The following is a 17,419-nucleotide window of genomic DNA, read 5'->3' on the forward strand; positions in this document are numbered from 1 at the left end:
AAAGGTAAAGATGTCCAAGCCTTTGCAAGGTCAGGATGTCAGCTGTTTACTTTCCGAGAAAGGGGATATTCATCAGTAAAACACACGTAAACTCAACCCCTCTCCATCAGCGTAAGCATGAACTGAACAGCGGCATGCAGATCCACATGGCACATGGGATACCTCCATCCACTCACTTCTGTCTCCTGCAAAGAATAACTTTGCTGCACAGTAGCCAGTCCCTGCTCAACAGTTCTATCTCTCCCAGTACAGAGAAAGGAGCTGCTAACTGCAGTTTTACTAGGAAGAGGGTTTAACCCCAAGCCCTGCAAAGGCAAATTCTCATTACCTCAAGGGCAAGATGAGAGGTTGCTTTCCCAACAGCATGTGCTACCACATCCAGCACCCCTCTTCTCCCACTAGCACTATCCCAGTGCCTCATATCCCTAAAAGCCATACTCTCTGCCCCCCTTTCCTATCCAAGGCAGCCATTTAGGCTGCAAATTCAGCATACCTGTCTGCTGGCAGTGTGCTTCAAATTCAGCCAGTGTGAGGGCAGGATTAAATAAATTCCTCTTATCTCTTCCTGCACTTGCAGGGTTATAGGGAAGGAAGAGCTGCACAGTTCCCACCTGGCAGACAATGTGTATTCAAACAGTGAGAAACTCATCAACTTTGGGTCACAGAGGTGATCCACAAAGGGTTTATTTTATTACTGTTGTTGTTTGGGCTTTCAGGGTGTTTGTTTTTACAAAACCTGGAACAGCACAAAACAAAATCATGAAAAGAAACTTTTTTTTTTTTTTTTTTAAAGAGAAACAGAAGTACCTTCACTATTCCTAAAGCCACCTTCATCACAAACTAAACCAAGTCTTAAAAACACTCTTTCAGGGGCACAGGCTGTCAAGAATCACAAGTAATCACAGTCAATGCCACTTTATCACATTCTCTGCCAGATGACACACTACATATGGATTTCCCCTTATGATACATTTATAGCACTTTGTAAGGTTTCTCCTGCACTCCTGTACATCTACATCAGTAAGTGTCTCCTCCACAACACCTGCAGCTATAAAACCAGTACATTGAAAAGATTATTATACTGAGCATCCATAAGTTAGCAAGCTCCGGAACTCGGGTTACCCCTTGTGTAAATGAAATACAAAACACTCCCTAACCATACTCACACACACTGTTCAGCTGTGGGAATGCCAGCTCATCCGCCATCGCCCTCCTCTGCCAGAAGGATCTCCAAATGCAAAGCTTAATAGAAACAGTTAATATCCTGAGCGTGCCTCTGAGCCATCTAAGCTCTATGTGTAATATAATCGGGTTCATAATGCCCAAAATAGCACTCTGGAGTCCTAGCACAGACTAAGACCTCACTGTATTAAGTGTTGCGTGGATAGTTGCAGTGGTGCCGTTTTCTCTTCTGTAAAATTACTGAGTGCCATATACAGGAACCAACCATAACCCATATTTTACAGAAGTTGGGACACAGGAGAGCAATGTATACTTTTCAAATGTCTTTTTTTGGCAGCTAAATCAAGTTAGTATTTTCACAGACACACTGAGGGAGGGAGGGAAGGGAACACTGAGGTTACTCTCTCTCCAGAGCAGACAGGCAAAAGCCTAGTTCAGCCAAAGCTCACTGAGGCTCTTTATGTTCCCTTCAGTGACAGAGGTCACTTGTCGAAGCCTGAACCAGATCTGGTACAGGGCTTCCTGCTAAGCATGCTGGCAAAAGGATCTGAGCTATACCCTTCTCTGCAGTTGTTTGTGTTTCTTCAGGAACACCAAAGACCTGGAGTCTGTCCCAACACTGCTTGCACTGCCTTTGCTAAAAACATCCCTTTTAGCTCCAAAGTAAAATTCGTCTTGAACTCCTTGTGCTCTGAAGAAAGAAAGCCCATACACAGGATCCATGAAGAAAGTAATTGCTTGTGTTTGCCAAAACACTTCACTTATTCTAATTCTTTCAGCACAGATTCCAGGATACTTTCCTACCATAAATACAGGTTAGATCCACGTTTGAGCTGATTACCCCGTGATGCTCTTTAGGATCACATTGCACAGCAGGTGCTGCTCATACTTCCAAAGCATCCAGAAGTCACAGCTCTTCAATTCATTGATTTTTATGAGGCACCAGGTCATGCTGTCTGGCCTTCAGCTGATCACAGTTCATGAGCTTTCTGCATGTTTCTGGCTTAGGAACTATATGTGTTTGAAGTGAATAGGGACTAGACGCCTTTTGGCAAGATGCCTGAGGCAAAGGTCTCAGGAGAGAAATCCACCATTTCCCAGGCTGATATAAATGGACAGGCATCCCCTTGCTTCAATTTTTATTCCCTATTTGTGAACTGGCTATGAAGAAGGACATTCTCCTCTCACCTAAAAAAATCTGTGCTTTTTAGCACTGCTTTGTCTTTTTTTCTGCTGTGTGTTTTTCGCCAGAGAAGAGGAGCCCCATCAGCCCATGCAGTGTCTTATCAGAGCCCATCCTGCCCTGGCAGCATGTTCTCCTGAGCTAAACAGAACAGGCGGGGAGGCAGGAAGACAAACTTCCACAAAGCTGTTTCTTAAACGAGATTTACAGGGATGCAGTGAAACAGAGTAGGGTCATGGGTGAGGAGAGACTGAACATATTTACAGCTAACCAGCAAGACTGCCACAAGAGGCTTTGACCTAAAACAGATTTTCAGGGAGAAACACCAAATCCAAAACTATCACCTGCAGCCCAACTGGGAGCTGCCACTGCCTCCACTCTTGCTGTACCACTGCAATGCCATCACAACCCCAGTACCATCCTTTCCCCCTGAAGTACCTGTTCCTCTAAGAGGAGATCATAAAAACTACCTCATCTTTTGCGCGCCATGAGTGATGAGGATCTGAAAGACTGAGTGTTTTGGCATCTAAAGTAACCACTGTGAAAATGTTACAGGAGATTTTTGCCAGAACAGGTGAGAAGAGCTTTCCAACTTCTTGAAAAAGATAATGTGTACAGAGGCAACCCAGTGCAGAACTGCAGGGACAGCAAAAATGGAAGTCCCACTGCTGTGGTGAACATTCCTGGGGCTGTCGGTGTGGGAAAGAGGAGAAAGTTCATTGCTGCTTTACATGTAGTCACTCAGGAGACAAGCCATCAAGATCTACAGAAATTCTGATTGTCTTCTGGAATAACAGATGCAGTTTCTGGGAGAAAGATTTTTCATAGGCATATTTTTGACTATTGGTGGAACAACTTCTTTGTTTCAGACTAGAGCTAAAAAAAAAAAACCAAAAAGCCCTTCTTGCTATTGCTTTGCCATTCAAGACATTGTCATTGTCATCTCTCAGATGTGTAAGCATAAGAGACAGCAGCAGCTGAGCTGTAGTAATTAGGAGGGAGAGATGTGCAGGCCTTGTCTCACATCTTCCTGTTAAGATGCAGTTTACACTTTGGCAGGTTTAACAGTCCCCAGTGAAAATAAGCCATCTGCATCTGCTCCAGCACACCATTCTCATTTCTGAACCCTTCAAGCAGTTCTGGAAAAATCAGCATTGCCTCCCTGCTTTTTTTTCAGGCCTAAAAGCAGTCACAAACCCATTAATTCTCTTACAGTAATGCAGGAACACTGGCTCTAGACCTGTTCACAAGGCATCTACTTCAAAAAAAAACCATTTCCCATTTTATTCAGGCATCTACTGAGTTCCAAGTTTCACTGCTTTCTGTACTTGCAGCAGGGAAGCCAAGAGGGACGCGAGCAACCTTATTCAATTCTATTCACAAGCACCCTTCCTTGGGAAAGCCAGTAACTTTCAGAGGGTCTCTGCAGACTTTGCTCCACCGCTTTGCACACTGGAGAATGCCTGGTTGGTAATCCTCTTTTCACTCAGTAAGCACAGACCCAAAGGTTTTCATTCCTGTGAGCTCAGAAATTTCCATTTCCATTTGAGACAGACATTTTCCTGGCAGTTCTCAAAAGATGCATTTGTAAAATAGGGAAACAACCTCAAGGAATGCTAAAGCAAAGGAATAAAGCTGTACATGGACGGTCTTTCTACCTCAGCCAGGAAAGGAAATTCCTTCTCAGCACCAATGCCCCATAAACACAACCTACTCTGCAACTACCAAATACTTGATCAACACAAAGTGACCAGCTGACCACTCTACCCTGTACAAACACCAAACATTTTCCTCAGTGTTGGTTTCAGATCACCTGGGGCAACAGCCTCCACAATCTCAAATGAAAGAAAAAGTCCAGAAATGTGTATTTGTGTGTGCATGCAAGACAAGAAAAGAGGCGCACATCAGATGGCTGCAACACATTGGAGAGGTGAAGGTGTTCTACTGAACTCACTACAGGAAGACACACTCATATCAGTGGTTTTTAAAGTTGTAGCCCATAGACTTTTGCTGTCTCCAAAGATAATTAAAAAACCAAATCCATTGTTGTATCTGTATCATAAAATGTTTAGAAGTTTGCAAGTCGAAAGAGGTTGAAACTTGCTTCTTCCAAGTGCAAAACATTTAGATGGCCCAAAGCCAAGTCCCAGAAAAAAGCCCTAGTCATCGGCTCAGGAATGCCAGCTCTTAACACCAACCAAACGTATACAAACCCTCTGGTAGGGCAATTCACAGTATCATCTCCCACAAACACTCACTTAAAATTGCAGCTATCATTCACCTCCTTACTTCTATGCCAGGGAAACCTAACTGAGTCTCACTTTGACACTCTCCAAAGTAGTCAGCTGAGTGAGTTTTTTTTCCCTGCCTTGCTTTGGGGAATTTCTGCTTGGTGCTTCTGTAAAGAGAAACAAAAAGGCTTCACACCGCATCAGGCAGGATCCCTCCATCACTCCCAGCTCCTTAGCCAAAGGCATTCCTGAGGTGCACTGTGCCCTAATAAATCAACAAAAGCACTCCAGGTTTCCCGGCAGCTGGAAACTGGAATTCTGCAGTGAAGGCAAACACCTCTCCAGCTAAAGCAAACACAGCCAGGGAGCCCCTGCTGAGCACCAGAGCTACTGTCAAAAGAGGGATAGAGGGAGAAGGTGGGATCATAAGGCATCTGGCTGACAAAGGGCAATCCAACATAAAGATAGAAGATGGCCATAAGTCCAGCCCTGAGCTAGGCATTCCTCTGTGCAGGCATGTGCTTTCCAAAATGTTTTATCAGAATAAACCCACAAAACTTCATTTTTAGAGCAATGACCATCTTGCCCTGATACAGATGGTACTTTTGCCTTTAAGAACATTTATTTTAGTGTTTAGAAGACCCATGTAAAAGATCCTGCAAAAATACAGAACAAAAATAGCCCAGTCTTAAACAGCTTATAACTTAACTCTAAAATAAACGAAGACAAAGGGAACAGCAGTGATCAGTATGAGCAGCACTCAGCTCAGCAGAACAAGACGACTGCTGTTTCCAGGGGTAAAGGAAGGCATTTGGGTTTTTTTTATTTTTAAACTATATAACAGAAAAGACCTGATGAAAGATTTTAAAGAATTATTAGGTGGGTTGGAATACATTTATGGGCCAAGCACCTCTCACACAAAAACCAAACCAGCATTTTTCAAAAGCAGCACAAGGAAACAACAGAGGGTAATGTTACCAGACAAACAGCAGCAAGAGCCCAGTTTCCAGAACTAACATTTGCTAGATTGCATACAAAAAACTAGATGGGCTGTTTCAGCACCTCATTTTCAGTTGCACTTGGCGAGTAAGGGAAAGGAGAAACCAAGCAGGGCTGAAACAGTGACAGTAAAAGCAAAAGAGCTGACTGCCTCAAATGCTCTTACAACAGGCACAAGCCCATTTATACCATAAAATATCTCTCATTCAATAAAACAAAGGCATCTTCCTCAGATGCACCCTGAGAGCTGGAATAAATAGCCAGATTTTACCATCTCCCCCTCCTGATGGTTATGCTCTCCCACAGGGAGTTTCCTGGTAACGCATTCAGTGCATGGATGGGAGGTAGCACAGGATAAGTGTGAACAAATTTACTTATGTCAGACCCAATCTGGACTGCAAATCCAAGTCTTCAGCTTCCATGGCATCATTTGGAGCTCTCACTTTGAGACCACTGTAAGGCACATTTTCCTTCCCACTCCCTTGAAGAACCACCAGATCCCAGTCCACAAGCAAATACTGCCTTTAGGGTAAATCCTGGTCTACCTACACGTGGTTAATTGAGACACACAAATGCCAGGCAGCTGACAGTGCACAGCAATGGTGCAAAGCCAGCAGCCCCATTAGCAGGTGAGTGCCCGGAGCTCCCAAACTACAAATCATCCTTCCCCTCAGCCTGAGGGAGATCCAGCTGGCAGAGCTGTGTTCTGTTTGGGACGACCCTGACTGGCACTTAAAAGCCCTGGGTCTCAAGAAAGAAATAACAGATGAATGTGCTGGGTGAAGGACTCCTACATATGTATACGTGGAGAGAGACACACACAAAGGAGGGCGGGGGGGCAGCTGGGAAGAGTGACAGCAAGACTTGTCTCTGGGCCTTGTGCTTATTTTGACCTTTCAGTTAAAGATTCTCCAAAAAGGCACTGCTCAGCCCCAAGCCTGATTAGATGTCTTGGGAAAAACAGAGCACAAAGCATCACACATGAATGAGCACAGAGCCATAACACGATCTGGATATTCCCACCCATCCATATGGCCAAAAAAAGCGACGTTCCTCAATGCAAACATTGGCAGCAGCAATATGAAACTAATGTGTTAATTAGCAGATTTTGCAATCCAGCACACAGCAGAGACTGCTGGTGGTGGCTATTACACAGTCAATCAGAAGTGAAACAGAACAAGTACCACGTTACTTAAACCATTCACAACAAGGTTAATAATTTGCTAACTGCATATTTCTGGCCTGAGCAGACCAAGGTCTGTTTTTCAAGCTTATTTTCTCAAAGGTATTTTAAAATGTATTTAGCAGGGCAAGCTCTCCATCACTTGCAACTCTTCTCTTTGTTAACATTCAGTCTCAACTTGAATGTTTAGCTTAAATTCAAGAAAGGCCACTGCCTTGCTTTACACAGCATCAGACTAAATGGGCTCAATGATTTCCCAGCCTTGTGAAACTCTTTAGCTTTCAGCCTGTAAACAATCACAAGTTATTCTGAAACAATCATAGGCTAAATGACAACATTGAGCAGATTTACTTCTTGTATAGGATTTTCATACTGAATGCAATAGAAGATTATGAAACTGAATTACTTAAATGCAATTGGAATTTAACACAATTCCTTAGAGTACATGGGTTTACACACAAAATGCTTAATAAAACTCTACTCTCCTAGAAAGTTTAATCAATAAAATAAATACTGCAAGACAGGTGAGATACAATATTTATTTCACCATTACACTGATATTTCTAAGAAATATAAAAAATATATATAGAAGATTTCATTTTCAGGAGATATTTGAAGTACAAACCTCAAGCTGACACTCCTGCCATGAACAAGATTCTTTATATCCAGGATGTACCACTTATGGTGCACAAAGCATCTAGACATAAACAAAGTTTGGAAGGAAAAGAACAAACAGGGATGAAGAACATGACTGAATTGGTCTTGGGGTTATTTCTAAAGCGCAGAAAAACAGAAATCAATTGCACCAGGACTAGTCAGTCACATAATTTAAGGTACAGCCGCTCTGATTTCCTGCCTAACACACAGGCACTGTTCCATTTTATCCACTCACACCTCCACAAGGCCCATTAAGTGGTTCTGTGAAATGTAGTGGTTTATGGCATCTAGACTAAAGGCCTTTGGAGGTCAAAATGTAAGTTCAACTACTCTGCTAGTAATTTGCTACAATGGCTCCATCATTCTTTCTGGCAGCGAGGCCAGACTAATTTCTTAGTTGTTTGCCTTCTGCCTTGAGCCATTAATTCCTTCTCTGCTGGATTAAAGAGGAGCTCCTCAGAGTCAATTATGCACAGGTTTTAACCAAGTCACCTCTCAATAGCTTTTTTTGGCAATCAACAGATTGGTCCTGTCAGTGTCTTAGTACAAGGCATCTTTTCTTGAGTCCTTGAACAGCTTATAACTTTTTTTTTTTGTTTTTTAAATACCAGTTTGATTGTCCTCCCCCACCTCTTCCCCCTTCTTCAGGGTCATTGCTTTGGTGAGGCACAATCAGTGAAAAATCAGCATCTCTGGCACACGGAAGTCCACACTTGCCTGTATCAGGTGGATGTCATTTCACTGGACCTGTGTTACAGCCTAATGGAGGAGCTACAGAAATCAGGCTGCAAGGATCGTATCAGTTCACTAACAGTCAATTATCTGACTGTACTGAGTGGAAGGAGCTTGTATCTTTCTTAATCACCATGTAAACATTTCTCCAAAAGTTCTACGGAAAACTTCACTACCTCCCCCATTCTGCCGAAGACCTACATACTATTCAGGATATTCAAGCAAGAAAATCCCAACATTCCAGTCATTTCCAGCCATGGTTTTGAATTTGTCCTCAGCACGGCCTACTTCTCTGCTGAATCAACATTAGCAGTGGCTTTAGACTTATTTTCAGAACACTGATGAACTACTGAACAGTGGAGTACACTACTGATGCTTGCCGAAATCACCTGCTAGGAATACCACGTTCTGAAATGTACCCAGTAACCCATGATTTCAGAAGCATCAGCCTTTTAATTAAATAATTATGAGGCATGCTGTTGATGTTGGCACAGATCAATTATTCATACTATTGTACGACTCCAAGTCAAACATCCAAGAAACACATTACATGAACAGTCACCTGCTGCCGTGTTTCTTTCCAGCAGCACTTTCTTACTATTAACACAACCCCTCCCTTCAGAGGTGTATATCTGTATATCCTCTGAAGTATACATCAAAAGCTATAAGTACTCATCTCAAACCCCCCCAAAGACCGGCATGAAAAGCATTAATCCCTTGTAGATGTTAACCAGGCACTCCATATCACAAGGACTGGTACCTTCCTCTACTTCTGTTCTAGAAGGAGGCTCATTGAACTTCCACCTCTAACCAGATTTCCATTGCGTGGCACTTCTCATTTTGTGTTACTTCTCATTTTGTGTTACACATTAAATGCACATCTAAGTTTGCAAAGAGCACAAGGCAGAGAGCTTATGCTCTGTGTGCAGGCAGGAGCACAGGGCAGGTTTGGGTGTGTGATAGCTGGAAGGGCTCTGCATGTTATACCACTTGGAAGAAAATAATTCCAAGGCAATAGTGTAGAATGGAACATGTGGCTTTTACCAATCCTTACCTTGGCATTTTCAAAAGAACGAAATTTACTTTTCATTGTGAACTCCCCAGCCCAGCTACCCAGGAACACCAATACCTGGCTGTCTATCAGGGACAAGATCACCAAGGCAGCTCCAAATAGCAGAACAAGCAGCCTATGGAAAACTGGTTTCAGGGAAAGCTACCCATCAGTTTTAACAGCAGAAAGTCTGCTCATATTTATGCATGACCGCTCACGTGAACTGCATGACTGCTTTTGTTGATCTGCTCGCAGCGATCCATTCTTTCAGTAGGAACACCAGGAGGAAGCCATGCTGGGACTGGGCAAGGGGAAAAAAAACCACCCGGTGGATATACTGAATGGGACAGAAAATTCCCCTACAATTTCTGGAAGTTTATTTCCAGCAATGCCCTGCATTGACTTTTCTGGCAGCTTTTTGGGACACCTTCACACATCAAAGCCCAAGCCATACCACAGTAGTCATTTTGACTAAATCTACTTTAGAAATTGATTAAACCATTGATTTTTTCATCGTTTAGATAGACACAAAGTGACCTTTCCATCCCACAAAAAAACCAAAGGGAATTAACACATGTAAACAGAGTCTTCATTTAAAAGGGAGTGTTTTGCTCCCTTAGAAGGAAAGTCCTGCGATACTTTATTTTTTCTTGCAGCTCCCAAAAAATCAATTCTCCTTCCTCCACTTGAGCTTTTCACCTTTCTGTCCAAAACAGGCCAAAGGCACAAGACTTCTCGGAGCATACACAGAAAAGCAGCCTGAAGACAAACACAGGTCTTCCTATAGGTCACCAAAGGTAAAGACATCAGTACTATTTTGTCAACTGACAGTTCTATTTCAGTCTGTGAAGCAGCAACACAGAAGTCAGTTCCCAGTAGAGATAACGGTTTTTCAAGCACAAAAAGTTTATTCTTTCTCTATACAGAAAAGAGGTTTTTGAGATATATTTTTCATTACTGAGTGGAATAACAAGGATGCTCCATGTGTTTATGCTGGTAGAGACCATTTCCCTTGTGAATCACTGCCTACGTGCAATTTCTAACTGCTTAAAATAAACACATTGTGGAAGTTCCTTCATTAGAACCTTGTGCCTTCTGGTACTTCCTACATGGTGCATTTGGGGATGCAGATTACAATCCTAGAGCTGAACAGCCAGGTGTCATTTGTGTTGTGATGATCCAACAGGCTCTGGCAGCCTGCAAAGAACACAGAGACTGTAATTGTCACTGTAGCACCCGTTAGGATCACACTGTGCTGGCAGCACTGGGAGGAAGGGAAACAGATGCATAGCCCAACGGCTTTCAAACATTCAGGAAAAGGATGAAACCATGGAACTATGAGTGCAGGTCATTCTCCTGTAACAGCTTTGCTCAGTGCAGCAGCATCCTGGAACTTGCATGTGGATGCTAAACACCTGCACCAGCCACAGACACAAAGCTTTGATCAGCAAGAGAACACTGAACTGCAAAAGTACTTAACCAGAAATGTTCTTGTGACTCTGTGAGCAGCACCAGCATACAAGTTCCTCCCAGCATGACACCCATCCCTGTCATCCACTGGAGGGCAAACACTATTCAGATGTTATTTGTCTGTAGCTAATGAGTTTGGCATTCATAGATCCATGACAAGAGCTCTGCTACAGCAGGTCTGTGATGGTGGGATGCTGTAGATGTATTTGGATGGCTGGATCCAAAATAACACTGGTCTGTAATGTGTCCATCAGTTTGCTCACTCTTTCAACTCTTCACAACCTTTATTCACAGAGTTCAACAGAGACAGTTCTCCACAGTGGTGAAGCCTAGTTAAGCATTGTGAACAGTGGCCATTATCAGTATAGGTGATTAAGGAAAGCTTCATGATGCCACCACCCTGTACAGAGAGGCATCAGACCCACAATGAAACAGAACAATTACTTGCAAGACCATTGATGGCAGGGGCCTGCCTGTGTTCTATGCACAGAAAATGCATTTACCAGGTTCAAGCATCCAGAACAGTACTGCCACTAAAACATACAGGAGTAACTAAAAAATATAATAAACAAGAAAGTGTGATTGTCAGAAGCCTTTAGATTTGTGGCACTCTGCTGAGCTTGTTACTGAGGCTACTGACACAGGCTTTCACCTCCCCTGCAGACCAGTTCAGTGTGGAGATGGAAGGGGCCATGGTGACTTGGGCACTGTGAGGACAGAGACTTGACTGTCCCAAGCCCAGAGAAAGCAAAACAGGCTAAATGGCTCTTTCATCTGGTTCTGTGCAGCTGCTTATATGGCCACACTGCCAGCACACAGAGTCCCTACTGCCCATCTGTGCTGCTGTAGGAGGTAATCTTGCAGGTACCTGCCCTCTGGGCAGTACAGAGAGCAAGAGCAGCATTTGTATGGCAGCTGCTCTACTCCACCACTCCTTTTTCCTTAGCTCTGCATCATCTCAGCAGTGCTGGGCACAGAGCACAACCAGACACTCCAGCTCTGGAGCTCCAGCTGCCTGTTACTGAGGCCAAGGAGCTCGGCACATCGAGTCACTCAGGGATGGCAGTGCTGCAGGGGCTGCTCTGCCTTCCTGCCAATTAAAATTTTGCCTATGCTGCCAAGAGGACAAGCTGGTAGCAATCACCCAGGGCCATTCTGTAATTGCACATGCACCTCTGTTGGCTGTCACACATCTGGAGAACAGTTTCTGGTTACAAATCCCAAAAAGAGAGGAAAAAATTTAGATCAAAGGAGGAAATAAACAGTACAAGTCAGTGTTACCCCTTACAGCCACAGCAGTGCCTCAGAAGGCACAGTCACACAAGGGAACCACACCTCTCCATCACAGCCACGAGAAAGCTGCACTGCCGCGCAGGGCAAACAGCAAAAAGCCCTTGCAGTCTTTGTCTTAAATCTCTCTCAAGTTTCAGGTTGTCGTGAAATGCAATTCAAAATATGTTTCAGCTAAGGATCAGAATATAAATTCACAAATGCCTTAGTCTCCCTAGGTACTTCGACCTCTCTGCAACCTCATTTTGTCAATTTCTATCAAAATGCTAAAAAGATCTGGCAAATAAACAGAGCCCCTGGTTAGTACTTCTCCATTTCCCACAGTGGCACACAGATCTCATGCAATTAATTCAGTTGCACATCAGCTTTACCATTCTCTTGGGTAGAATCATTCAGTAATGGACTGCAATCTGTATGCAAGAAGTCATATGCAGGAAGCAAATAAAAATCAAAATATTCATGTCGGTGGGATTCAAAAGTCCAGGAACTGCTTCTGCACTAGAGATCTCCAGCACATACAACTTCTGGCTACACTAAAAGTAGGAGAGAGGTGAGAAGAGCTTATGACTGTGGTGTGTGGAAGACAGCAAACAGGTGATCAAAATGCTCATCACATGTGTTACCAAAATGCTCTCACATATGATAATTTCATAATTCACTAACATAATTGCTCTCTCCAGCATTTTAAGAAGGTTTGATGCAAAAAAATCTTGGGATCAAGGCTGAAATTGATAAAGAGAGAGTTGCTTCAGGGCCACTAACTAACTCCAAGCTGTCCAAACCCCTACCCCAGCTTCAGTGAGGACATTATTTCTGACAAAGCCTGGTCTGGCAGGACCATCTCTGAAGCCACGGTTCCTCTGCTTTAAATTTTTGTTGTCTGAAGGATTTCCAGCTGAGCAGAGCACTTGGCAGGCAATGCCAGGAGCATTTTCTCAAGCATTTGCTTGGCCAGCTGTTCACAGAGGTTGGCATTTCTTTATGGAAACTAGAGACCCCAAAAATTCTTCAGTGTCACACAGGAGGATGAGGGCATGGGCACTTGTAGGCACAGAGGGATTTCAAGAGCACACAATCTTCAGGAGTTAGGATCAGACTGGGGAGACAGGTGGCACTCCAGTTCTTAATGTAACTCCACACAAAGAGCAGGGAAGACACTTAACCAAACTGTGAAATGGTGCAGTACAGGAAAGCTAAAAGAGCAGAGATTGAAACAAAAATTATTTTGAAATGACATGCATGGGCAGAAACCCTCAGCTGAAAACACTACTTCTATGTAGTAATTTTCAGAATTATTATAACAGGGTAAGATGTCAAACATACCCATTCTATTTATAGAATGACATGCAATTTAGTCAGAAAACAAGTTTCATTAGCATAAATGCTTGAACACAATCAGCTTCCTCCACCTGCACAGTTCCAGGCACGACTACTCTCCTGCCATGGCAGAGCTGCAGGGAGGGGTAGGACACAAGGACTGCATTCTCCTTGGAATAACTTCAGCAGCAGGATGAACCCCATCATTGCTACTCAATACCACATTATGCTGAGATAAGCTGACACACATGTTTTTTTCACTGAAACCCAGAAGCACTGCCTTTAATTTCGGAATTAAGGAAAAGTGCAAAGGGAAGGAGAATGGTGATGACTTGAAATTGTCTGCACCTGCAGATACAAAGCAACAGCAATCCATTTAGTCAATACCTTACAGCTGTGTATCCCAGTTGGCTCACCACAGATTCCATGTGGGTATCTGGAGCAAGCGGTGACACAATTCCTAAACTCCAGTCCTCTGTACAGAACCAGCCTAGCTAAACCACCACCAGAAGCAAAGATCAACCCACTTACAGCCTGTGACACAGGGATGAGAGACTTCCCACACGAGATAAAACAGGAATAGATACAAGTAGCAAGATAAAATTACAGTGTTCAGATACTTCAAGAAGAGAAACGAATTATCGTTTCCTAAAAGGGAGTAGCTATGAAGTTGCAAGAATTTTGAGAGCAGCAGCCTTGGTGCAGAGCAGAGGCTGGGGAAACTCAACAGTTCCAGGCTGTTCCACAGTTAAACTTCAGAGCCAAAAGCAAAGCAAAATCTCACACGTTTAGCAGGCACAGAAGAAGTGATCCTAACAGTACTTGCAGGTTTTATACTGCAAGCAAATCACTAAAGTTCACATTCAATTAAAGTCTGGCATCTGGAAAATTTCTTAGGATCTGTTTCATTTGAAGATTCATTTCACATTTTGATCAACATCTAAAATCAGATCATGCTACCACAAAGTTCTTTTCTACTCCATTTTCACCTCTTTTTCGAGATTGGCAGGCAGGACTTTAAAGTGACATTCTAAAATTAAATTCAAGATATTAGAAACCATTTAAAAATTGATTAAATAGCAAAAAACCAAAAAAACAAACAAACAAAAAAAACGAAAAAAAAACCCAGAACCAAAAAAACACCCCAAACCAACCAACCAACCAAAAAAAACCAAACCAAACCAACAACAAAAAATCGACCTAAACTGAAACCATTCATTTCTTCTTTTTTCTTTCCCTCACAAGCATGGGGAGGCAGTACTTACTTCTAGTTAATGAAAAGAAGACCTAAATTGTTTCCTGGAACCTCAAAATAGCTCAGATGTCTTAGTTACTACTTGGCTGAAAAAAAATTATTAGCAGTGAAAACAAGTCCTCCGCATTTATTACTTAAGCAGGTGGGGAGGAGAGGCAGAGCCTTAAAGAGCTCACACCAAAGCACTGTGGTTCTTCCATTAGTCAGGGCTGCATGTCAGTACAGGTTGGAACATCCTCCTTCATGTTTTTGCACCTTTGCAGCTTAGCAAATCTGAGCTCCAGCAACTACAACCCTGGCCAGTTTATTAAGCAGGGGAGCATCTCAGTTATCACTGCGGCAAACCACAGCACGCAGTCTCTGATTCTTCATGGTTCCAGAGAAACATGCAGGTAGCAAAACCCCCTCCATGCTGTTTTTAGAGAGGCCCCTGGACTCAGTGTGCCACTGGGAAAGGTCCTTTGGCTTTCACCACTGTGCTGGAGTAAAGACTGTACAAGACGTGAGTTTACTGTTTTCCAATTAAATTAAGCATCTACTCTGCCTTCCAGAACAGTGGTATCATGTCATGAGACTGTGCACATGCTCCTACTGCCTCAATTGCTTGTTTCTGAAAAACACACACAAGAATTTATAGGAATTGTCTTCCGGCACTGAGACGAAACCAGACAAAGCTCAAAAAATGATCAGTATGAATCTTCTCTAAAGACATCATCACAACCATCAGGTCATCAAAGACGCCTCCAATAATAGGACAGGGAAAATGATACCAGCACAATGAAAGACCAGCTGGCACATTCCCATAAAGGCAAAAGCAGCCCTCCTGTGGTTTTGACGAACAGCAGAAGATGAATCCTTTCAGATACAGTAATCCTGCAATCAGATACTCACAAGAACCACAAATAAATGCAAATCAAATCCAGGGTTTTAACAGATTATAGGGAATGCAAAGGAGAGTCAGTAGAACACACCAGATCCCAGCACACAGAACACAAAGACATTTCACTGAAGATCCAGGTGAGCAAAAAGGGCACCAGTCCAAGCCCTGCTTCCTGAAACTAGCTTGTATCTAGAGGGCTAATTCTTACAAGGAAGCAGGCAGGCTCATGCCTCCTCTGACTGCTACCACCCTGCACAGCCTGCAAGCTGGGATGAATCAAAGTCCTATCATCTTCCTCCAAGATGCCCTTATGCAAGATTGGGAGGGTTCAGCTCAGAACTTGGCTACAACAAACAATTTGAAGTTTCAGGAGAAAAAAAAACAACAGCTACAAACAAAACCAGAACAGATGGAGATGCTGTCAGCAAGGAGAAGAAACTGAAGTCCTTGTGAGTTTGCTTTGACAAGCAACAGGAAGAACTAAGACAGAGAAGATGACAGAAGAGAAATAATGTCAATCTACCCAATTCAGCAGTAAAGCTTTTACCAGAAAAAAATCTCTGGCATTTCTGGGGAGTGGCTGCTTCATCTTCTTCTGAACTACTCCACGTCTGTTGTTCTCCCTCTCCAGCTGACACTAAAACTTATGCTGGAAAAGATACAATGCTTCCCTGCACCCATCACTGCTGGCTAAAGGAACACTCCAGAAAGCAAATAGCAACAGTGGAAGATAGCAAGTGCAATTACTTTTGTCTTCTGTTGGACAGTGCTGGATAGCACACACCCTACACAGGCAACCTGGGTGGGTGCTTTTTCCTTCAGAGCACACCCAACATACAACTGGTACTGCTTAATTTGGCAGGCAGCCTCTCTCCAGGCTCACGGGGCCACCTTCGGCAGCAACAGATACTTTTCAGGCTCGTTCAGTCCTTGCAGGCTCTGCTGGCATTGCCAGGAAAGCCCAAGCATGCCAGCAGCAGCAACACTCCAGCAACAACCCCGCTTCACACAAAGACTGGCACTGAAGGGAACGGCTCTGCACACTCATTACAGCCCTCTGTCAGCTATTCCCTCTGCCCTTATATGGGAACATCCCGTGGCCCCGCTGGGAATATGATGCTGTTGGTGGACATGAAAGGTAAGGCAATACCTGAGCTGTCAGCAGGCAAGGGCAGAATTTTTCTGTCCTGAAAAGCAATCAAGAGTCTTGGAGCCTGAACTCTTTACAGCACTCACATGGGAGAAAGTAGAGATTAAAAGTGTCAACTGCTGACAGTCTGCACCCACCTTTCTCAAGAGTTATGCTGGTGATTTTAATCTTATTAAATATTGTTAATCGTATTACTAACCTAACTCTTTTCACATGTTGGAAGAAATTTAAAGAGAAAATTCCATATATGACCATGCTATAGTAAATGCTTTCTAGCCAAGTCTCAGTTCAGGGCAAGTCCCTGGCTTGCAGATTCCAGTTAAGCTGCACACAGGTGTGGATGTGCACAGAAATAGTCCGCTCAGCACCAGACTACCTACGAGTCACCTTCCCTGCCAGATTCTTCTCCGTCCATAACTTGTTTGCTTTCTTCTCTTGTGATTCTGCTAGGCATTGCTGGCCTCTCAAAGTGACCCTATTAAAACCTGTGAAATTCCATGCCCCATTTGTAACAAGGGGAAACACCAATTTCCCCATTAGAATGCAAAACCATGTAGCACAACAGCTCAGTGCATCAGCTTCCCCCTGAATCAGGGTGAATGCTTCCATCACTGGCTTAGCTCCCTGACATCACACAGACATATCATTAATATAAGTCATCGATTGATGAATTTCATACACAAGGCAGAACACTTCTGTGATTCCCTTTCAAAAAGTGAGGTCACAAATGAGCAGATCACATTCAGCCTTACACAGAATAGAGCACTTGTTTAAGTAAAATACTGACCCCGCTGTTTTACAACACTCAGGGTTGCAGCCCCTTCCTCTTTGTAACTACA

At 43.3% G+C, this 17,419-nt stretch overlaps 1 protein-coding gene across 5 annotated transcripts in view; it reads right to left on the minus strand.

The window, feature by feature from the left end:
• Positions 1-17,419, minus strand: part of PLXNB1 (plexin B1) — a 77,943-nt gene that overhangs the window by 59,740 nt on the left and 784 nt on the right. Inside the window, exon 1 of one of the 5 annotated variants that reach the window (XM_032120511.1) lies at positions 1,167-1,189. The exons of the other annotated variants lie outside the window; for them this stretch is intronic. The gene's annotated coding sequence lies outside the window, so the exon portion shown is untranslated. Of the gene's footprint in view, positions 1-1,166; positions 1,190-17,419 lie in introns of those variants that run through there. 5 annotated transcript variants of the gene reach the window in all.

This window comes from Corvus moneduloides, chromosome 11 (assembly GCF_009650955.1).
Source record: "Corvus moneduloides isolate bCorMon1 chromosome 11, bCorMon1.pri, whole genome shotgun sequence".
Lineage (NCBI taxonomy): Eukaryota > Metazoa > Chordata > Aves > Passeriformes > Corvidae > Corvus > Corvus moneduloides.